Below are 25864 nucleotides of genomic sequence, written 5' to 3' on the forward strand. Positions count from 1 at the left end.
AGACGATTTTTTCCGAAAGTCTCTGAATTGAACTGAAATTGGCATTTTTTGTTAACCTTTAACTACAGACCACTCGTTTCAGAGATGAATTTGAATTTTTCTTTCACTAGCACAACCTAGCGGAGAATTTTGGAAACTGTAGCGTTTGAGTATCTTCGATTGGCAGTAAGTATAACGAAAAATAACACGTAATTGGTTATTAAAAGTGTTTCGTTTCACCTACGAGACGAGTCGTCTGTAGTTAAGGGTTAAGATGTTAGTAGCTTTTGTTATAAATTACTTAGAAATAGTTTCCTTTGGAAGATGTATATGTATACATCGATTATAATGAACTCTGGAAACATCTCTAATACTTTTTCAAGATGGCGGAAATGTGACAGTCGAAAGTCCCGGATTCGCAAGTTATTAATGTGCCGAACTTTTTGGCTTCAAAAGAAGTTGTAGAAACCATTATGCTTACTTATTTGCTATATTTTCTCGAATTGGATCTATTTGAGTATTTTCTCTTTTTAAAACTCACAACTGAGACAAAAGTTGCTCCAATGTAATTTTGGATGTTCAAGACTATGACGGCCTTTCCACCATTTTGAAAAATATATCTTCCGAGCTGTTTACAGCATTTACGTATAATTATTGTGAAACGATTCCAAGTAATTTATCATAAATCATCAATAGCTAAAGAAAAGTTGCAGTTTTAATTTTGCGAACATACACGTGTAAGTAAACAAAAATTGTATAATAATTCTTTAACAATTGTATAACAATTTTTTTCCAACCAAGGACAGCGGAAAGAATTTTTTACAGTATTTCTTCCATGCAATCATGATATTTGGTACATATGAGGTGGTTATAAAGAGCAGTGAATATGACATAGCAATCGTTTCTTTGGTTGAAAATTCGCTTTTTTCTTCTTGATAGGGATAAAGAAGAATGGTAATAAGCAGACAGCGGATTTTGTATATTCGTGGTAAATTTGAGTATACGAAATACAATAAAATAGAAAGTTCAATAATGATCAATGAAATTTCTGTTTCACTATTATTGTAGCAAGACTCTGTGACCTGAAGTAATACTGTAAACAATCGATAGGTAGGTACAGAACATACGGCGACGAGTAATCCATAAAAGGCGGAGAAACTGATACGAGCGTTCAGTGTCATAATTACATTCGTGACTGCAACATTATCTGTTCTAAGTGTGCATTCTGTGAAAGATCTTCGTGGATTTAATAATAATTTATTTCTTGTTAAACGGCTTTAACAAGGTAACTTGTATGAATTACAACTGTGTTAAGTGTAAAGAGTATTGAAAAATATTAAGTTTGTTTAAGGTTCGGGATAAAATTAATTTGTTTAAAATATCAGTTTGAACATCCAGTCTCGTTGCCAGTCTTAACTATCTATGACGAATTAGATTGGTTATGGGTTTCTTACAACACACGGACAATTTCTTAAAATTAAATCAGTACTCAAGTGATCAACAGAAAAAATAACTATCTTTCCTTTATTTTTAACTTAATATATAAAAATATCAATTATATGAAGATTCAAAGGTCAGTGCTGAATAGACCGCGGATATTAACGGAGATTTCAATTTTTGTAAACTAATTTTTAAAAACTAGACACGGGTAGAAACCGTTTTTCTTCAGATATCGATCGTTCTATAAGATCGAAAGTGGAATGATTTCACAGAATATTTTTATCGTGCTTTACATGTTCAAATATGCTCTGAATGCATGAGATCCACAGACTAGTGAAGAATGAGCGTGAAAGAAAGCCCGATGATACAATGGGGGTGGTGACGACATTATAAGGGGGTCGATAAAGCGCAATTATAAAGAGGGAATACTGTGCTTATGTATTCGGTATAATTTTCTGAGTAGAAAACCGCACTAATGCTGTAATACTGAAATTTATTACAATGTCATAAATGGTTCAATAAAAATTTTAAGTACTTGCAACTATTAACAATGTAGATTGCAAGTGCCTTTTGTTGGCAGTTGTTGTGAATAGAATGGTATACACCGGTACGATTATCAATCCGAACATATTAGGTTGTTGCATAATAAATGTCAATTTGGAACTGCAAAGTTTTAACAACTATAATTTACCTTAAAATAAAGTTTTTTAATTGAAAAAAGGTCCATTTGAATCGATGCACATTTGCTATCGATTTACAAGCTCAATACATTAAGCGCCATTTGTATCCAAACGAAGACAATACATTCTAGTCTAATGGGTCCCTGTATTAGTTTGGATACTGTATCCTTCATTTAGATTCGGTGTTTCGTACACAGTAGCCAAACGCAACACAATTTTTTTACGCGATGGTGCTTAATGTGTTAGGTTAATTATGTTTAACGATTTTAAGGTTGCTGAAAGGAAACATATCGGAAAACAACATTTATTATACAACAACATAATACTTTTTTCTTTCTAGCAATTTCCATGATTATTTTAACTAATCGTTCGTATGCGGTGCTTTTCAATTCTTTGTTTATCGAAAAAAAATGGTGGTCCGGTCGATGCAGCTTTTATCGGTGGGGACCTCTTGCGGTCGCTCGTAAAATACCTGGAAGGGCGAGCATGTAGTGTTAAAGAGGCGCTCGGAGGACCGTTTACCTAATAATAGCAATAATATGTAAATTCGATGCGTATCAAGCCGCCATCTAAAGAATCCGGCCCGCTTCGAGCCTATTGTTTGCAAATCCCCCGTTTCAACCGCGCTCCTCTCTGCCGGATTACTGTTTGCTTTTGGTCGCGCGAACCGATGCGAGGAGTTACAATCAGCGTATAATGATTACCGAAAACTTAATATGTTTGTTCTTTTAACGTTGATAATTTTTAAATAAAAATATACAAACCGCTGCAGTTATCAAAATGACATGGAAATTATAGAATTAAAATTTTCGGGATTAATACATACACAACCGAATAAAAGTTTGAGATCACTGGAATTACTGTACTTATTTATGATAAAATACTTATTATTAGCAATTGGATTGATAAATAGTTATTATTAGAATTATTTAGCAATTACTTTACTTATTTTATACAGCCTCTGTTAAAAATGGTAAAAGGGATTGAATAATAATTAAAAAAGAAGGGAAAGGATTTTTGCGCTGATCTTTTTATACTGATAACAATGAAAAAAAAAAGGTATTAGTAACGAGTACACTACGGATTTTATACATTCATATCATATTTTAACAGTTTAAAATTCAGTATTACAGAAGTGTAATGAAGAGTAATGTGGTTTCTGTATTAGTTTGATCCTAAATGAACCCTTAATAGAGCGAACAAATTTCTAATTGATTGAAATTTCTGTAAATTAATCCATAATTATCTATATTCATAGATAAATATATGTATATATTCGAATATACAATAGAAAAAATTATGAGCGTCATGCTGTTACGAGACGAGACGTTCTTTTGTGGTTTTTATCGTTTATCGAATATTCGCTGGCATGTTTAGCATTCATCTTGTAACAGTATCTTGGCGAAGTATTCTGTTAAATACGATTGTCCATTAACTTTCTTTTCGAGGTATTTGTTTCTTAAAATATTTTCCTTTTTGTTTCATTTTTATTTTCGGTACAGTCTTTCCTGAAAAATAAATTTTCTATCGCAAAATTTAGCTAAATGTAGTTGACGTTGTTCAGACAATTGGGCATTCGTTTAGTCGATGTAGAGATGAACAGTCTTTAATCTACCACCACAAAAACAAAAAAAAAGAATGACTGGTGTTGCCGTTCTAATTCCTACCTTTTTGAAAGGTTCGGTAGGTTTAGTATTAAATAATGGGGAATCTATTATAATAAAGTTTTAACTTACAACCCAAAGACACGTGAACAAACCTGTGGATCACCATGTACGCAACGTATGATATTTCGTTCTCGATATTATGTTAATACAGCCAGGCTGATTACGAAACAGTAACAAGCATACGTTTATAGATGCAAACATTGAATCAGCATAAACTGCTTTAAAAGGTACATCGACGCGGTACAATTATAATTTGATTGAATCTCGTCACGCTCGGGATTCTTCGTATCCCGAACGCCATTACATATTCACGTCGTTACATGCGGTCGAGTGTAACTCTGTGATACTACGTGGGACATTTCAGAGTACACCCTGAATGGATTAATGAACCGAGTGACATGGGATCTGATTGGAGCAACGCTTAAGGAATCTATCGAGTCATCTTTACCTTCGTTTGTCGCTTTGAACGGAGCAACGTGGTATACCGACCTTTCTCTTCCTTTTTCCCCCGTGTCATCCCTTTTTCCCCTTCTTGGGAGACGCTTGAAATTCTTCGAGTTACTCAAGATCGATTTTCGAACTCGGTGCGGCGTCTATATTCATTGCTTTGTGCAAAAGTTTAGTTTTCGAATTTGATCGATTATCGAACGTTACACGTGAAATTATCGTTTTGTTAAGTATTTGAAATCTATATTTGAAATCGATTTCGTATTCATTGTTTTCCTTCATTTTTTATATTTTACTATATCCATCGAGTATTAAGCTGTTATCCGTGAAACTGTCATTTTTGTTAAGGTATTATAATTTTCACGTTGCTTAAGATCGAGTTTCGAATTCGTTAAAGTGTCCATACTCAATGTTTTCTGCAATTCTTTATACTTTAATACATTCATGAAATATTATGTTGTTGCACGTAGAACTATCATTTTTACTAGGCACTCCTTTTCCCCTGAATTCTGGAAGAATTTTCTTCGATAGCTCAACAATATCTGCTAAGAATTTTCAGCAGTATATCTTGAAGTTTTCCCCACTACAAAATATGGATAGCAATAAATTTTTATATCGAAGACGGTCTTTAGTTTTTAGAATATTATTGTAGAATAAATACTTATTAGTCTTTTTAGTCGGTCTTTGAAATTCAAATTTTCAATCGGTGTATATGTATAATATTACCTATGGTGTTAGTGTCTACAGCAAGTAGAAATGGTCAGTAATAGACGACCACGTTAGCTATATCGTATTAACACGTTGCCAAGAAAAATGCAACATATGAACTGAATAATTTGTTGTGTCGTATATAATAAATGGAAGACAACAACTTTGATTACGAAAGAAGCTCTGTTGGTGAAATTGTTTAATAAATATTTAATACCGACTGTGTTTCCTATTAGTTCAAACAGTTTTATCCTCGTTACATTATATTTTTTTGCCGTTGCAATTTTTTTGCACACCAACAAATTCAAATTGCATAAGTTTTATTAAGGTCCACATGGTTTAATACAAAAGCCAAACGCTGTAACTCCACGTAATAAAAAGTGAGGAAAATCAATAATAATAGAGACGTGGTTGTTCTAAATTTAACACATCAAATACACGAGGAAACAAACGTTATTTAGTGAATTACTTAATTTATGAGTTATTTTAATTGTGGTATGACACTAGAAGTACTAAACCCGTTAAAATGACAAATTCCAGAATTCTTCTTTTATCATTGCTGAAATTATACAAGTGTTTCTGTTGGAATTTATGTGGACCTTTAATGTATTATACGTTTTATATTATACTACATTATAGTATATGCCAGTAGTACCACTGTTAAAAAAGAAAACTGAGAAGATTACTAAATATGAATAACGTATCCATTTCCTCATAAATCCAATTCTAACCCTCGACAACATTTCGAACAGCTCATTATATCGAACAGAAGACCCCCATCTATGACGAATTTCCAAAATCGCTTCATCCGACTACTTTCAAAGGATCTGCCTCCAACAGTAAAGGGAAAAACACGGTCGAGGAATCGAAGGAGGTCTCCCGCTCCGATATCATCGCTCCACATCCTCCCCCGAGTTCCCCTTCCTTTTCTTCTTACTGGCGTGATTATACAATCGACGCTTTAAGCCCACGTACGCGGCTAAGAAAAAAGGAATACATACACACATATACACAAACATACATATAAAAAACAAATATATATATATATATATACACACACACACACACACGCACACACATGCATCCAGAGAAACAAAAAGGAGAGGAACAATGGTGTCTTAGGAAAGAGAGCCGAGAGAGGAACGGAAGTGGAGGAGACAGAAAAGAAACGTGGCTAACGTCTATTTAGCATTCCCCCCAGTCGACGCCGTCGGCTACTCGTTAGCCAGCTTTTCTCTCCTCGAAGCGTCGTTCCCTCTCGGCTTTCGGTATACCGAGGGCAACACCGTCGTGTGGCGATGGATGCTCCGACGGGGGTGCGAGAGAGAGAGAGAGGGGGGGGGGAGACAGAGTGAGAATATGGAGAGGGGGAGGGGAGGGGAGCGTAGCTCGGGGCTAGGGATGCTGGGTAGGCGTGGACCACGGACCACCCTGTCCGCGACGTCTGGAGGGGAGGCCACGCCACCCGTCCTGGGTGGTGGTAGCCTGGGGAACGGGGAGAAAGGGTGGAATAGGAGTATCCGCGGACAGTAATTATTATTGTACACGTCAGAGTTTGCAAATGCTGTTCTCGAACTGCGAGAGGAGGGAGGTGGAACGGAGGAAGGGGGTTGCGTGGGTGGCGAGCACGAGTGCCTGTTATTTCGCTCGTTTTCGAGGGAAAAGGGGGGAGGGGTCGAGCGGGGCGAGGGTAAATCGCGGATAGGGAGGGATCCTTAAACGCGAGTCTTTCGTATAATATCGTTTTCTCCTCCTGGGATATCTACCTTCCTTTTCGATTTCCTTGTTCTCTACCCATTTCGTTGCTCTGCGTTCCTGTACTTTTTTTTTCTTGAAGTCGAAACTGTTTTGCACCCTGGAAATCTGTGTGTGATATTAGGGATACTGATGAATTGTTATTTTTTTTTGTGAGACCGAAAAGTCTAAGAGCTTATTGGCGTATAATGCTTATCGTGAGCAGTTAGAAATGATTAATCAATGGATAGTAATACAAATATTAAGCAATATATATTTGTATGTACACTACTGCTCGTAAGTATTCGGTCAACCGTATTAGAATCACATTATTACGAACATCTAGCTTCCTTCACAATAGGAGACATGAAGTATGAAATGTAAACATTTCTTTGACAATGGGACAAATACTTACTTATGCATAGACTGCTTATGCAAGTACACAGTTTTAGACGCAAATATATAAGGAGCAAGGTTTGATAGAATTTTATTCTTGCATTAGTGGTTTTAACATGCTAATAATAATATATAAGTATGAAAGAATTTAGTAACCATGAAGCATTATCACAGTCCCTATGTTATCATATTTTACAGATCAAAGCTATAGATGCATAAACATTCGCAGTCTGCTTATGAGCGGCACTTGTATACATAATGTATGTATTAGTTTGTGTCGCAATTAGCAAATTGAATATGATCTACATTGACTGTTGTACTAAGCAGAAGTTATAACAATACTGTGATCTATTTCCTTCGATTATTGAACTCTTTTTACGATTTGTTAAGTATCCTACACAAGTAAGCCATATGATAAGTAGCCATATGAATTAAATGATAAAGTCTCGCGTTATTTACAACATTTACCAAATACTTCTCAGATCATTTTTTGTAGCATCTGGAGCAGTCTCTAAAAAATAAAATACTCCCTAATTAAGAATTGGTAATTGCAAGAATTGAAGAATTCATGAATCTAGACGTACCAATTTTTATAAGATTGTAGTAGTTCGGAGAAAGCTATTAATCTTCACAGTATATATTTCGATTGAGTAAAAATTATTTTTTTAAAGATACAGTGCTGGTGTTTTCTACATGATGCAACCTCATATTAGGTGTACAAATTAATCCGTGGCCTCTTGTTCGTAGATTTGTTGTTTATTCACAAAAAACCAAAATGCAGTCTAGTCTTGAAAATATTCCCTATCATTTTCTGCACATTTACGCCATTTCTGCAGCAGTTGACGAATACCTTCCCGAAAGAATTGTAAACCTAATACATTAGGAATATATAAATAATATACACATTAGTAATATTGTTGTATAATACTTTTATAGTTATTATTGTTGATAGCGTCCTTTTGGACAACTATCTCAAATGGGTTCTTGGTTTTCTTTAAAATGAGTATTCGAATTTGTCAAACATACCGGATTATTTATTAGTATAACTAGTATTATCAGTATAAAATATGGTTTGCATTTTTGCCTTCTATATTTCAACACGTGGCATGTGTACTGTGTCTGTATTTATCTAGAGACTGCGGATCACGCCTCGCATATCTGTTCGAATCAATTCAATTTATCTACCATCGTGGGGTGCGAGAGATGACCGTGGAGTAGAATGGTTAAAATGTCTAGAAATTAAACATGTTTAGTCGTACATAGCACGATTTCTACCAAACATGTTTCTGAAAGATTAATCTGTAAGAAATTATTATTAAATACGTTATAACAGATACTGATATACGATATACAGAAACTGAATTTAAATAAAACGTTACTTCTTCTACGAATAGGTTCATTGTGTTAAAAACAGAAAAAAAACGGTATCCAATTTAGCTAATGCTTGTATTTTAAATATAAATGCACCAAGATTCGCAGTTTATCGCAGTAGAAACAACCAGTAATAGATAGACACAAGGGCCAAGTGATAAATGAATTTTGAAATTAAGTTTTCTCGATTATACGAGAAAATAAAATTTTATAAAGTAATTCTTGAAGAAAAGAACAAAAGTAATCATTTCTATCTTTGCTTAAGTATGTAATTGAGTTAAGAATAAAATAGAAAAGTCGTTGCATTCGATGAAAGTTTTGTCTTTCATTGTATTTCACAGAGCTCTACAGTCTATAAATGCATAAAATCCGCAGTCTAGACATCACCTTTTTAATTTATTTTTGCAAGTAGAATCATCTTTTCGTCAGTTGTACTACTAACTGCAGAACACTGTGTGCATTAAAGATCAATTTTATCGAGACAAGATTAATTAAATGTATTCACTGCATGGTTAGCTTGAACATCACACAAGACTTCAGAAATACTTAAAACGGTCGTTCTTTCTGATGGAGTAAAGAAAAAATAACGAATTGACTAATTTTTCCTGGTTAACCCATTTGCATCGAATGACGAAATGGTTCGTCAAATTTTCATGAGTATTTTATGAGTATATTTATCACGGATGATGGATTATTCCGTCAGAGTATGTAACGTGTGATCTATCAGGATCATTTAGGATTAGTTGAAGTAGAAATATTATATTATTCATGATAACAGCAACTGATCTACGCTGATTTCACGAATAAAATAATATTTCTACTCTAACTAATTCTAAAATATGCGTGCACATTTGTTTCATGATAATTTCATTCTTAGAAGTGGCAAAGTTTTTTATTTATTCATATTATGCAACTATGAATATTTCATTGTACGCATGTTCACAGTAAGTTTTTCATATAAAAAGAGTGTATATATCAATAAAAATGTTCAATAATCATGACAAAATTTTCACAATCTATTCTTTTAGAATTTTTTTGGTATCATTACATTATCTCATCTCTCTGTGTTCACAACAAAACTAAGTTTGTTCTTGTACTTCGTTTTCTTATCAATTTGTGTATGGATGAATTGAATTGTACACAAAGTGAGGTAAATTGCTATGGATTAAGTAAAAAATCGCTTAAATCGTGTTTTATTATACATTTGAGTGTATTCAAGTCTATTTTTATTAAACGAATTTTTCGTTGATGACAGTTAAATGGGTTAACATGTTAATTTAAAGTCGAATCCATAAACACAATTGCCTTCTTCCTCATTTCGAAAAAGTTTTTGGAAGGAGAAAATTACATTTTATACCACATGAATTATTTTTCGAATGCATATAGAGTAACTGCTTTATACTCATATTTGTAAAGTGTTGCATCCCTCCAAAGTCCCAAACAATTTTCTTCCACGCCCTAAAAACTAAAACAGGATGCACAGAGAAATGGTTTCGGAAGTGGTGAAGCGTATAGTGTGGCATTTATGGTGATGCTCACAAGGTAATGTATGCACACCGACCGATGAACATTTTGCTTAACCACGCGCACTGACTTCATATGCCGTTTTAACCATTTTTTCCAACACGCCACATCAGTTGCTATCCAGCCTTATTGAAACTCGACTGTCTTCTTTTTCTTTCTAGTCTAATGCTTTATCACTATGCTATCATGTAGTCGTAATAATCACTGTATTGGAATCGCTGTATTGAAATTGAGGGGCATCAATTCGAGCACTTATATCTTCCAGATAGTAAGTACGTATTAAAAATTATTTTGTAAATATCTCGTTAACTATTAGGTTTAGGACGTATGAAGGTCAACACATTTTTACTCAGAATTTGATAGTCTATCCATTTATGGTACAAAAAATGCCTCCACCCACAAAAGAAGCATGTACGTTATAAGATGTGCCCCTTGATGCTATTTAAATTCTACGCCTCAACATTGTCATAAAGTGTATCGTTAAGTCAATATTCGAGGTGATCAAAAAATAGCTGAGACACCTTGTATAATTTGTATGAAATACCACATTTTCTTCGTACAGATCAGGTGTCTTAATATTAATGAACGGTAGGTATTATATGAGTATTAAGGGAAAATGTTGTTTGTAACTAGATCGTAATACCTATGAACAATTAATATTAAATCAATTTACAAATTTCTATAACAACAAGTGTGATAAGAGATTAAGGTTTTTGTTTGGGTCAAATCGATCCGAACGGTGCACGAGGGTTGAGAGGAGAAAGAAATTCCCATTCTTACACGTGTAACACGAGATGTCACAAATGATTTTATGAAATGTCATTTTGCAGAAAGATCCTCAGCTTAATTACTAGTTATCGCATTAAAGGGTGCGAATTATTGAGACACACCCCCTTCATCGGTTTCCTCATTGAGCATGCGCTTCTCGCGAAAGGATTAACGAGTAATTAGCACGGCGCAAACGCGCAGTTGTACCAATGAGGTAAATTCTTGCGAAACGCCCACATTTACACTTGTGACACTTTTAACCTGTTATCTGGGGAAGACAAGCTAACATGTCACTTATGTTCGACTATACCTTTTAATAATTTTTCACTTTACTATGCATTTACCTATTGAATCTTTCATCCAGTCATGTCGAAATAATATTTTTATTACTAAAAGTTACATCTCATTCGCGTTCGCTGCAGCAGAAAATACATCGGAACATTTTTATACTTTTTCAATTGTGCTTATGTGAGTTTCGAGGTTGAAAAAGTTATTCAGTTAACCATGCTGTTCTTCTCAAATATTCTTCACGTGTGTATCCCATAGAATAAAAATCATTTCAAATTTCGAAATGATTTCTTCTTAAGGAAAGGAAAATACACATGAAGTGGACGTGAAATTTAAATACGTTGGAGACTACAAACAAAAATTCAGAAACATACAATACTTTTCGAAATATAATGTTTATCTCTGGTCATATAGACCTGGGGAGAATAGCAATTTATAGGTTAATAGACGAGAATTATTGGAACCTAGAAAATGTAGGTACAATAATGGGTAAATGTTTATTGCATCACCGAAATGTTAAACACTTTATCACTTACGCCTCTCTTATTAGTACTAGGAAAATCAATTCCGATAGTTATTACAAAAATATGTAGCTCACTATCTTGCCCAAAACAAGTTGGATACTAATCATTTTATCAATTATATTGTTATAAAAATTGTACGTACTACGTAAGTTTGAGAGTGATGCAATAAATATTTTCAATACTGTATCTTAATAATTTAGTTACAGTAATAAATTGCAGTTCTTACAATCTATACAGTTTACTACTGTAATGAAATTACAATGAATTTTAAAATCAACTATTCGCACATTTCATTCCGAATAAAAAAGAGTTAAATCTTCTACATAGACAGAAAAACAGAGTAATCTTCGCCTATCTCATAACTACGGTTATGAAACCTCTCAATTCTCGACATGATACGAAACTGTAGATTTTCTCTTTATAACATTCTCCATTCGGAATGAGTATAGTTACAGTACAATCTTCTTCACTTTGAACTGATTTGTAATTCTTCCGCAACAAAAAAGGAATTTAGAATAGTTTAACTATATTCTACAATACGGTTGCGGAGATCTTCTCTCAGTCTCAACGGATCTTCGATAGACAAGCTGCATACACTATCAGCGTGTAATCACGTTTATCTATTGTCATTTTCTTTAATGACAAGCTTTTGAACACAATACCTACAGTGGGTAAAAAAAGTATTTATACACCTTTTAAAATAGAACAACTCTTTCAAAATTCGAGCAAGTGACTTGAGATTCCTTCTGAAGTTGGAAGGATTAGTTTACTAAATGATGTGTTAACAAAATTTTGAAAAATTTGCGCCTTTTCAGAATGTTGAAGAAAATAGTAAATGTCATTTTTTACAACTTTTATGTCTGAAACTGTAATGAAAATTTAATAAATATATTTCGAAGATTTATGTTAGTTATATGTATAGATGCTGCCACTTTTATTGAAATCGGTTAATACAGAAACGAGTAACAGGCATCCAAAGGTGTAAGAATCTTTAGATATACTACAGTTGTAGGTCAAAAGTCGTGAAAAATTGCGATTTTCAACATTTTTAACCGTTTGAATCTCATAACAGCATTAACGGATTTCGATGAAATTTTCAACATGCATATAACTAACATAAATCTAAGCCATGTGTTAGTTCAATTTTTATTACAATCTCAGAAGAAAAAAGTCGCAAAAAGCGACCTTTACTGTTTTCTTCGCGATTCCGACCAATTGCAACTTTTTCAACATTTTGTTAACATATCATTTAGTACACTAATCCTTCTAAGTTTACGAAGAAACTCAAGTCACTTGGTCCAATTTTCAAAGAGTTTTTCCGTTTTAAAGGGTGTACGAATACTTTTTTTACCCACTGAATTTTAAACTACATTATGTTTGTATGATGGTTTTTTTATCAGTGCAATGAGTAGAATACATTCACAATTAGATTACGAACGTTTATGCAAATATAGAATTTTATGGATTAATTTCTCGAAACTGGATGCAAACAAAAAATATATTTTCCCTGCGAAGGGTTCCAGTAGGTTCGAAATAAAAAGAAAATCTTTATAAACATTCTGAAATTTTTATTACTTATTCAATTTTAGATAATCGGATATTCCATAAATGCAATAAAATCCGCAATCCCTTATTTTAGAGACATCTGAACACTCTGATATTAAACTAGACAGAAACGGAAGACTCGGCTCAGTAATTGTTACATTCACCAATAACGAAGAATACGTAGTTAAAAAATTATAATTAAAAATGAATTCTCAATAGTTTTACTGAAAATAAAGTTGGCAGAAGAAAGATGGAAATTACTCTTGACCAAACCCTAACGCTGCTGTCTCAGTTTCAGCAGAATCCTGCGATTGGTCAATAATTATCATTAACGCGTTTGCGCGTCCGGACCGCGCACTCAGGATTATCTTCCGATTGGCAACCCTCTCTGTAATTAAGCGAGCAGCGCAGGCGCGAATTCTCGCGTCTAATGGAAAAGCGTGAGGGCGCCGCCTCATCGACCCCTCGGAAACGAGCGGATTTCTCTCTTTCTCTCTGTGCCAGTGCTATGACCACTAATTATAAGCGAGGGGCGGCGCCTGAAGTAACGTACACCACCCACAATCCGTAAAACCACCCTTCTCTGTTTGCCTGGAGTTTGCGCCCTACTAATTATGTACTCGTTAATCCTTTTCTCCCTGCAATACTATGATATCTTAAGAATCGAATACAGATAGACGGTCTTTTTTTTTAAATTTTGTAAATAATCCATATGATGGAGTTGTGATGGTAACTATAGTACCGGTCAAAAGTATTCGAACGCCTGGATTAGTTCAGAGAAACACAAAGTTTTATTGAGCAAAATCTTGAACTTAGACTCGTTGGTCTATAAAACATTGTTCCACTCTTCTTCTGTCCAATTCTGGTGTTCTTTTGCCCAATTTAATCTTTTTTGTTTTGTTTACTATCCATAAATATGATTTTCTTGTAGCTACTCTACCTACAAGACTTACTTCATTTAAGGGCTGTTTCACTGTTGAAAGTAACACAGTCGTCGAGGACAGATGGTTAGCGAATACGAAATTAGCGGAGAAACCCAAACGGTTCATAGGCGTCACAAGGTCTCTTAGGGGCAGATTAATATTCTTGTTTTATTACGCATTATGATAACTAGCTGATAAAAACAATGCCCCAAGTTCCCTAAATAATATATACCATCGGCTAAGGGCCATCAAATTTATACTTGAGTCTAAACATTGTCATAAACTCCAAAAGTTATATCGTTCGAATGATTATGAGCGGTAGTGTATACAGGGTAGTCGGTAATTGATGGTACAACCGAAAAGGGTGATTCTACATAGCAAAATATGTCGAAAATATAGAATAAAATTTTTCCATTTGAGACTCCGTTTTCAAGAAATGCGACTCTGAAAATTTGTTGGCTACGCGTGCAATTGAATAGGACTTGGTTAACGCGTCTGTTCATTGCATTCTGTTTCCACTTAATACCATGATGAATACACGCAGTTCACAGTAATTTTCAAAGTCGATTTTCTCGAGAATAGAGCCTTATACGAAAAAATGTTATTCTACATTATCTGTTAAGAAAACATAAGCTTAATTCAAGTTTATGATACAGACATGATTGCGCCGATATTTCGAAGAGTAATATTTTCATTATCTGCCGTGCAATTTTTATGGTCATTGCTTTCGTATGTGGTAAGGAGAGCTCCAAAGACTCTAATTAAGAAATTGAGAATTCGGAGTTTCGTCCGGCTTAATGTTGGAGATGTGTGAACCGCGCTCGCGTTGTTTTTACCTTATATTCATTGGTTAGTTTTGCATTCCACAAAATCTCAGGAACCTCTGAATTTTTAGACTTACCCTTTAGAAGGGGAAGACGGAATCGGAACAGAAAAATCATCGATCAGAAAGGACAAAGTCTAACAAACAGTCGAGCTGATATACAGGGTGTCCCAAAATAGGTGTGAGTCCTTGAAGGTGCTGATTTCTGGGGTGATTTGAAGCAACTTTTTCCTTAGCGAAAATGTTCTCCGAGGCTTTGTTAATGAGATATTAACGAAAAACCCCGACCAATCAGAGCGTTAGTCTGCCGGCTGAGCTCCCGCGGTAGCGTTGGCTACGCGCTGCGCTTGTACTACGAATAAACAAGTCTACATGAATCGAAGGAAACTGTATAGAATAGCAAATGAAAAAGACGTAATAAATAAAATCGAACTTTTCATTTTCATTCGCTAATTTTTCATTTGCTATTCTACGCAGGTCCATTCAATGCCTTATGTGTTAGTAATATGTATGGAATTGATTCAGAGGGTTTTGAATTTCAAAATTGCTCCCCTATAAAAAACGGAGAATGTCACTTATCATTTGTATTCCCTGTGGGCTTCAATTGAAATTGCTCATACTTTCATATATGCATTCCGTGATTCCTTAGCCTATGCTTTCGACAGGAATAAAAATCAATGGATGTCTTGTAGTGGACTTAATGAATTTCTGTTACTACTACACTAGCGGACAAACATATGTATATCGTAATGATCTAACATTAGTATCGTACGTCATTCGTGGGGTTAAAGCATATTAATCGCCTCTGGAATTGATGGCTAAGTTGGACACATCATAAGAAACAAAGCAGAGTGCTCGGTCACCATCTAGATGTTGGGGTTTACGAGGGCAGCGGAGAGGTGGACGGGGAAACAAGAAGATAACAGGTGGCACACGAAGCTAAAAACTCCTCTCCCTCGATCGTCTTCCTCTAGCAGGTACTCACGATCGTTTTAAAGTTCCGCATACGGTAGGGCTCGTCCACAAAAACTGGCTACTGGGTTCCGTTTGACTTTGGAATCTGACAATTCTGCAACTCCCCACTTGACTCTGTTATCCCTCACGTAGAAACTTTCACTTATCCTTTTGAAATGGGTTATATCTACAGTGGGTAAAAAAAGTATTCACACATCCTTTAAAACAGAAAAACTTTTTAACATTGTTAAAAGAATAGCTTACTAAATGATGTGTCGAAAAGATTTCGAAGAAGTTGCAATTGATCGGTATCGCGAAGAAAATAGTAAGGGTCGCATTTTGCAACTTTTTTATCTGAGACTGTAATGAAAATTTAATAAGTACACTTGAAAATTTATGTTACTTGTATACATGCTGAAACTTTCATTGAAACCGGTTAATAAAGAAACCAGGCACTGGCATCAAAAGATGTAAGAATATTTAGATCTACTACAGTTGTAGGCCGAAAGTCGCAAAAAACTGCGATATTTAACATTTTGAACTGTTTGTATCCCATAGCAACGTTAACCGATTTCCATGAAATTTTCAGTGTGCATATACCTAATTTAAATCTAAGAAATGTATTTTCTAAATTTTCATTACAGTCTCAGATAAAAACCTTGTGAATGGCTACCTTTACTATTTTCTTCGCGATTTCGTCCAAGTGCAACTTTTTTAAATTTGTTTACGCACCATTTAGAAAATTAATGTTCCTAACTTCACAAAAGAACTGAAGTCACTTGCACCAATTTTAAAAAAGGTGTTGCGTTTTAAAGGGTGTGAGAGTACATTTTTTACCCACTGTATGTTCACTATCATTCATAAGTGTCCGGACACAGTATATTGTCCATATTAGAATGTTACCGAATCTATTTACCGAATTGAAGAGCTTCTTTTGGCTAATTTGACAATAGTACCAGGCTCGCCTATCGTTAGGTCTTTCTTTAAGAATTGAGTTCGCAGTTTGTTACTTTGTTAAACTTAAAGTAATTAATTTAACTAACCAAACACGCCTGTAAAATAATAATGTAAATATAAACGTATAACAGTACAACAGAACTAAGAAAAGGGTAGGTAAATCTTGTTCCTTTTATATTGTATATTCCACGTATACTTTTTCATTAAACTTTGCCATAGTATTTTTATGGATAGTATGTGTTAATCCAATAAATACCATTTATGTTGTCCTTTAATATATTGTTTTATATATTGTTCTTTCATACTTTTATCGATAAAGATATTTCGCATATACAGGGTGGGGAAATAACTATGTCCACTTTGAATATTGCTGCTATTTGTAATAATATGAAAAAATGTTATATACAAAACTTACACGGTATAGAGGGGGCCATACTGTGGCACATACATTTTCTGCGTGGGTGAAGGCATAGAGGAGACTTCAAGGTCATCTCTATTTTTTTTTTATGGAATGCTATGTTTTTTTTATCGCGATGTGATAGCCGGTGTTGAGACGACTTCAGCGAGCTATCATTGAAGGTCATGCAAGGTCAAATGTGGTAGTAAAATAAACTTTCTTACATTACAGGAGATGCTCAAAGTGGTGACCGTTTGCGTCAATGCAAAGTTGCAATCTTCGTATCGCTGCATCATAATTGCAGCATGTGCTAGAATAAGTTCAGAAACGATAAGATATGCACGTGAATAACGGAAATATTTAAAATGGACATAGTTATTGCTCCACCCTGTATATTCGTGGAATATTTCACAAATTTGCATTATCATATGTAAGTGTGCGGATACTTTGAAATGTTAGTATAAAAGCCCGAACAAAGTATTCGAATTAAGGAATTTTCTTTAGAAAAAGAGATACAGACGTAAATTCAAACTGCTTCACCGAAGAAACTCATTAAAAAGTAATTAGAAATCTAAGAAATATTGGGCTGAACAAAATTTTATACAAGAGAGAACTGACATATTTCTTTCATGTTTATACAGTTCGAAAAAGCATGGAATATTGAATCGTAATATTTCGATGAAGCAATGTTAATATAATCGCGGTTTGTGAATGAATTTCCTGTTATTTGAGATTTATTTATTTTAAATTACCATATTTATTTTATTTTATTAAATATATACAATTATGTGAAAGTTCTCATTAATTTCATAAACTGTAGTCTGAACATATGGTACACGGTTGTTAAGATATCTCGTTTTAGTTTTACGTTTCATTGGTTCACTCGGTTGATTGGATAAATTAACATTAGAACTATCACGCACGTCCAAATAACAAATATCAGATTTCTTGTTCTTTAATTACGGAAAATACAAAAGGAACCATTATAGGCAATTAATTATTTTTACTGACAAGTTGTTGTATATTTTACATTATATTATATCATATTGAACTATATATTATACATTTTAATTTAGTATATACAGAGAATTCTCGTTGAGTGTTCGAGGGCTTGGTTTCGCGATGGAACATTCACGGGGTAGGCGAGAAGTCTTCAGCACCTTATAAATTTCTTTTTTACTCGAAACCTACGCCTCGGCAACAAAGTATGCGCTTAATTGGATTCACGACACTCCTTACCAATAGTCCACTTAACGAGGATTTTCTGTACACTGACGTGCAAACTCGGCTTCCGGTAGGGGAAAAGGTGGCGTAGCGAAACGGCTTCCTACCACTTGATTACGAAAGTTTCTGAGATTCATGCCAAATTAACATTCATTTTAACGTTTATTTCAGTACTTAAAATAACTTTTGCCAAGTCATAGAAAGCCCTTTTCTTACGCCACTTTTTCCCCTAGCGGAATTCGAGTATGCTCGTGAGGGTACACTGACGTGTAAACTCGGCTTTCGTTAGGAAAAAAAGTGTCATGGGGAAGGGCCTTTTACCGCTTGATAAATTTATTTCAAGCACTGAAATAAATGATAAACCGAATGTTAATTGGGCATACATTTCAACAGTTCTTGATACCAAATGGTAGAAGGTCCTACGTCACTTTTTTCCCTACTAGAAGCCGAGTTTGCTCGTGAAGGTACATTCAACGCTGGTAGTTGTAATCGTTAAAATACATAATTTTGCTAGTTAAATTATTATGTAAACCAAACCCTAGCATAGTTTCTGAAATGGAGGGAATGAATGTCAAAACGTAAAAGAAAATAATAATATACTCGTTTAATAAGTTAATATCGATCAGTCTTTGGTATATAAAAAACATGATTTCAAGAGTATTCACAATATTTTTGAAATATACTGTTACATATCCGTTATTTGTGGATTAAATTGTCGTGTTCGTTATGTTTACCAAAGGCATCCCAAGTGGTCGAATAAATCCTTATGGGGGAAGGTATATTCGGGGGGTTTCACGCAAATCATAGTATTAGAGCAAAGCCAGTATGTAATAGGGTAGGCCATAATTATTCCGTGCTGTTTGAGGGCAAACAGGTTCTAACAACCGAATTTGCATCGGGATACGAATCGTGGGGAACCATGGAAATGGCAGAAACTCGTGGTTACAGACGAAGATTTCCGGCCGACAATTAGAAGTAATAACTATTCGACAGCGACCAATCATTGTTAATTGACGTCAGGAGCTGCGAAAGGATTCTTGCGCGGACACCTGCCCATTTGTCGAAAATTGCGCGCAATTTGGCCCGAAAATAAAATCAGGATGGTGTTCGCGCGCGCGCGCGGAGGATTCAAAAAGGCCACGTCGGGACCCTTGTCGAGAGAGCGGATGCACGCTTCGACCGGCTGATTTTCTTTCGTCTCCTCCATTCTTCGTGTGTCCTTTCTTGCGTTCCTTTTTTATTGCGCTCGCTCTTTTCTGCCCGCGACGGACCGTTGGAGGACATCTCGCAGCTAATTATGATTAATTTGTGGAGTGGAGCGAACGGCCCTCGATGCCGGGAGCTACCAACGTGTAGGAGATCGACCGTAAGGGAATGTAATGAATATTCTCAGCGGGAGCGTGTTGTAACGTCACACGAACGTCACCCAGGTGTCTCCTTCGTTGCTCTTTTCATCTTGCCTCGAAACACATTCCAGTCATTTTCTGCGTAAAATTCCCGGTAAATATGTATGTGTGATCAAGTTGTGGTCTATCATTAATTGACCACCTGAAGAACGGTAAGCCGTTGTTGTATCGGGCTATTATATGAGGCCTTACGTATTCTATTTCATAAAGATTAGACAAATTGTATAATTTGTGTAACATTCCGTAGTGATACTCTAACCTGTCCAGAAAAATGCGTAAATATGGACGCATTCTTTTGCACAATAAATATTCATTCTTGAATTATATTCAATAATTGGTCTGTCGTTTAAATAAATTAACACGAAGATTGGTATACGTTCTCATTGCACTTGAATTATTTCCAACTTCTACTATATTTAATTATATTATTGTACTAAATCGTTTATAATATTTTGATTATTAAATTGAATGATTATTTTACTAATATAGAATTTACTGTTATACAGTGGTTATATTAAAACACTGCTTTATATTATACAGTTATTTAGCTCGAAAATACCCGGAAACGATGTAATCTAGAGAAAAGATAATCTGTCCCGTAAGTATTGAAAGAAAATTGTGTCGCATAAGCTCTTGTATTAAGTTGGTAGGACAGAATTAGTAATTATTATTTATTTGTGTGTTTTTAATGTTATAGTTTTTTATAGTGTGCGTAGATCGATCGTTCATTTTAATTCTACAAATTCTAATCCTCATTGCCCTATAAAAGTAATGGAAGAAATATTTTGCAATTGTAGAAAGGACAACGGTGTCTTATTAAATATTGTAGTGAAGCATAAGAATAAAACAAAAAAGAAAGTGGAAGATCATTTTACAAACACCAATATTATGAAAGAACAAAAATAATATGACTCTTTCTGAGTATTTTTTTCATATGGTGGCGATATAGTTTGAATTCAACATATTTACCCATCTCTGTGCTTCATACAAATGAGGCTTCAATTGATGTATATTAGAATAAACAATATTATTAAAAGAGTACATCGTTTTGATTTTTCGTGAAAGCAAATACTGTTTTTATAGCACACTCAATAAATTAACTGAGAACGTTTGACTCATGATTTCGACATCAAAAAGCATTTAACTGCCATGATAATGATAAACAGAGATTAACGAAGAGTAACGAGTCAAAGCATATTTAAGTTTCAAGACACCTGGCTCAAATGAGAGATTATGAACGTTCAGATATTAAATATGACTAATATCATCAGATATCGCCGAATTAATATTTGAGTATGCAGAGGAAGATTATCTTAATATTTCATGGCATACGGCCAGCCGATAAGACGATGCAATTTGGAACGCAGAATCCTGCTTATCTTTGCTGCCCGTTCCTTCCGTACTGCGTATGATTTCTGTTTTAAACCTGAGTTGAAATTGCGAATCGTTAAGTGCACCGTAGAAAATTAATATAATATATGTGACAACAATATCATTTCAATTTGAATGTCTTGCTTTATTCGCCCAGTATATCAATATTTTCTGAAATATTAAAAGCATTGAACTATGTCATTGAATAAAATTAAAACGCTTTAGAGGGGTCATTTATCTGATTTATAGAGTATTACTGTATCTGCGTTTTTTATTGATTTTCAGTATGTAAAAAATATGGTCGATTTAAAAGATTTAAAAGTCCATTTCGAAGAAAGGGTTATAACACTAAAATTTCCCTGAGATCTTAATATACAAAAATGCAAATTAAATTAATGAGTGGCTCCCAAAAACCGCTTCAACTTTATAGTGCAGCTATCACGCTTTACGTGCATAACACTGCATAAAATTTTAATTGCCAGTAGTTATTGTTACTGGTACTATTTCGTTTTTAGTGTTATATCAGTCATACCAAAGATTAAAATATCCATGTACATCTCATATAATTGTTATATAGGGTGTAACAAAAATGTTGTAGGTCTCTGAAATGGGTCACCTGTGAGGCGATTTGAAACAAGTTTTTCCTTAGCAAAAATGTTATTCGGGGCTTTGTTAACGAGATATTAACGAAAAACCCCGACCATCAGAGCGCGAGTTTGCCGGACGAGCAACATTTTTGTTACACCCTGTATACATATATGCCATTCACAGGTGAAAGTGACTAGCTTCACTTTCTGAATTTTTTCAAATTTTAGCGTCAAAGCACTTGATTGCTGCTTAACCTTTTATATTTAAAACAAATGTCCTTGATAATTTCTGTGAACTTGATCACTTTCGCAAATGAACGGTTTATGTTATACCGAGATAGTGAATATTTATGCAAATTCACATTTACGTGGGTCATTTTATAAGAAGAAAATTTGTTTTCCCTATTACTCGTTTTACCACGTTAAACGTTAACTGAAACATATGTTAAACACTGAAAATATTCAGAAACATAAATACAGTCTGCAACTTAATTACAATTTAAGAATCAGAAACTCTATAAAAATACAAATATTAAGAAGTAAGGTCTACAAACATACTATTTTCACAAAATATTACAAATGGAGAAAGAATTATTTTCAGATCTTCATGATCAGGAAGCTCATTCCTCTAAACGGCATTGTCATAAAAACTGTTTCTTACTAATCCCGCTACCACCATTTTCCCCGACTTACGTTAGTTCTAACTAAAACACATCCCGTCCTCGCCCCCTAGCATCATATGTTACCCATATTTACAGCATCACGGCTAATATTAAGCGTCCCGGTGGATTGACATTTACGAAGCCCGTCCCGCGACCATGCGTCCTCATCCTCGCTTTACGATCCATAAAAACGGTTTCACGAAAAATCTATACCTTATCAGGGTCTTACCCCCCGCGCGCGGCTGTGCTCACGTTCCTCCTTCTCGGCCTCACGACGCGTTAATTGCTCAATTCGGCTGACGAGAGTAGCGACCAAGAAACTTCTACATCATTCTAATTCATGAAGCGACTTCTACGGGGTGGGTGAAAGAGAGAAAAAGAGAAAGAGAGTGTGTGTGTCGGGTCCGCCTAGTAGCACGGATAGCCGTGTTGGATTTTAATAAACGGTTCGCCGGTCAATCCTATATACACACCGGGGCTGCGGAGGTGTTTCGCCTGGTAGCTGTCAGGACGACGCGGCCGGGGAGAGGTTAATCACCCGCGTTGGATTTTAATAAACGGTTCGGGGGGGCAAACAAAGCTGGTCATCAATAACCATTTCTCTCCCTCTTCGTTTCTCTCGGCCCGCTGATCCGTTCTTTCTCGCTCGCCCCCTCCCCTTTTGCCGGGGCTTCGTCGGGGGGGCCTACCTTGCGGAGCCGAGCCAGCAACAGCCATGCTAGGGTCTTTGCCACCAGCTTGTCGAGCTTCATCGGACAGCGAGATAGGCGGAGATCCTATCTGCGTGGTTATTAATTAACCGGCGCGAAGGGAAAGCCTCCTTTCATCACCTTGCGGAACGATCCCGACTTTGGTAGGACTTGCCCCGGCGAGTACAGACGTTTCACGGCGATCAGAGATTTCCAGTTTTCCCAGGAACTTCGGGTTACAACTTCTCGGGGATATTGTCGTGGATTTTGATTTCGGGACCGGTGGCTAGAGTTGTCTACGGGGTTAGGTTGATACGTGAAATCGTGTTGACCAATGTCTCCTGAAGTATATTGCTGTCTTAATTCTGAATTGATGAGGTGGGGTCTGCGGAACATCATGAATATTTCTGGAGCATTTTATTTTTATTTGGTAGTTACTTAAGATGGTTCATTTTCAAACAAACATCGATGTTTTCTTACATGGGAATGTCAAACAACTAGTTATGTAATGTGTAATAAGATTTCCACATCACCAGTTAACGGTTAAATGTTTTGTACGTTGGTAGCGTCACTCGACGCTGTTTATGTTTCATTTATGGGCGTATGCATCCGGAACGTGATACATTGTGGAATTAATCTGGGCTTTGGTTGATTAAGAGGTTAGTGAGATAAGTCTGGCGCTCTTAGAGAAACTTAGACAATGGAGTACAATGGAGAAATTCCCCTAACGTACAGAGAATTTTTTAAATGAATGATAATGATAATAGAGTCTTTGTTATATTGTAGAAAAAATAAAAGTGTAGCAAAAAAATAGAAAGAGAATTAATAACAAATACAGAATTAAAAAAATCACAAGTGGTGTAAAGGGGTAGTTCGGCATAGTTGTTATTAACCCTTAAATGCACTGGTGCAACACTCATTTTAAAAGTGCGTTAAATTCTGTCGCCGGTTAACATCTAAGATTTGTCAGCAAGGATGCGTGGTTTCACTGACGTAAAGTAGATCTCCACGTTTTCAGTTGAGAAATTCTAGTATGTCGTCCAAAAACAAATAAAAAAGGAAAACATGAAAAAAATAGGTCTGTTTACTATCTATATCTTCGACATCAAAATAACAAGATACAACACATGTACACATGTATCAGTCTCATAATTTTGAAATCACGATTTAAGGGTCTGGGCTTTAAAGGGTTAAACCTAACCTAAATCAATGCTTCAGTGATGAAATATGTTTATTGAAATATTATAAAAAAATGTTATTACCTCATCGCAAGTGAATTATAAATTTGTATATGTTTTAAATATAATGTGTATCAGATATCAAAATAATTATAAATTAGTATAAAATATTTTGATATAAATTATAAGCGTTCCTATGGTCTGTTTTTCGAAAGAAGAGCTCTCGGGGGTTCCCCTACCTCGGCGCGTGGCCTGATGGGGATCCAACGCGAGTTGCGTATTTCGTGCGACGTTGTCACGGCTCAACGCCACTGTGTGTCAGACGCTCGGTAAACCAACTTCCTTCTTTACCTTGCGATTTCCACGTGTAGCGTTTAATAAGCTATGTATTAATTTAATCCTCTTTTAATATGTTGCTCAATATTTGGATAGAATATATTCTTTCAAAAGAAATAAAGCTTTTCTTATTCATGTATTTTAACTCTTGACGTGTGAATATGTTCAGCGTCTCATCAACATTCTCCGCCAGTTCGAGACAATGGATGATTGACAGGCGCGTGCCGAACGCAGTCCTCACTACGTGAGATTGTAGGTAGGTTCTTCTCGAGAGGTTTGTAATACGTGCGATGGAGGGAGACAGACGACCGTAGACGAGGATGTGTGTCGACGGTCGCACGTCATTGGCCAAGACGCGAAGAGTGAGAGAAACACAAGTGCCGTAGATGTCTCGCGATCGCGACAACACCGCGAAAAGTCGGGCCTACCTCCCAAGGTTCTTCTTTCGAAAAACAGACCATAAACAAGAACATTTTCATACATTATAACAAAGTTAAAATAATAAAGTGTAATTCTTAATTATTTCTTTCATTGTTAAAAACAGAACACAGAAGTTTATTCAGTTACATAAAGTGTGTAAAATCCACAGTCTAACAAAATAGAACGCTGAATTGTGAGTACTATAATACTTAGGTATCCGTAAACTTGTCAAGACACCTTGCGCTATGGAGGAATTATGAAAATTAAAAGATTAAGCAATAACGTCAGCTGATATAGTCCAATTATTTTGTTGTACTTGTCAAGCTTTATAATGGGTAAACTATAGGAGACACAGCAATATTAAGATTCTTAATATACTCTTTATCTTTCATTTATTTTATTTCTGTTCTTCGACAAATCTGTGAAATTATGAAACCCTATGATTCTTAGTATAGCATAAACAGATGAAAATTTTGTAAAATTTCAAGACATTATTCGAAATTAAATATGGTATATGTCATAGAATACTTTTTGCTTCAATTTGACCTTCTTTACCACTTCTTAAAATATTAAAACGTATATCTAGGACACTGTTTTTGCGCGAACTCATGATGAGACTGGATTTGCAATGTCTTAGTCAACGAAGGTTGTAAATCTCCGTTACGATTATATCGACATCGAAAGCTTACCGATTCCCTACTAATTGTTACAGAGGTAAGGGTATGAAATTGAATTCAAGGAAATGGAAACAGTGAAAAATATAACATTATAACTAAATGAATAATACAAGTGTTGGTACAATATAATGAAAAATGTGACAATGTATTAAGAGGCCACTTGTTCACGCTGTACATCGATTTTTTACT

The 25864-nt window shown here is 35.2% G+C and overlaps 1 protein-coding gene across 1 annotated transcript in view; it reads right to left on the bottom strand.

The window, feature by feature from the left end:
* Positions 1-25864, bottom strand: part of LOC107191206 (methyltransferase-like protein 9) — a 66556-nt gene that overhangs the window by 16706 nt on the left and 23986 nt on the right. The gene's annotated exons all lie outside the window — the stretch shown is intronic.

This window comes from Dufourea novaeangliae, unplaced genomic scaffold (assembly GCF_001272555.1).
Source record: "Dufourea novaeangliae isolate 0120121106 unplaced genomic scaffold, ASM127255v1 scaffold235, whole genome shotgun sequence".
In the NCBI taxonomy this organism is placed as follows: domain Eukaryota; kingdom Metazoa; phylum Arthropoda; class Insecta; order Hymenoptera; family Halictidae; genus Dufourea; species Dufourea novaeangliae.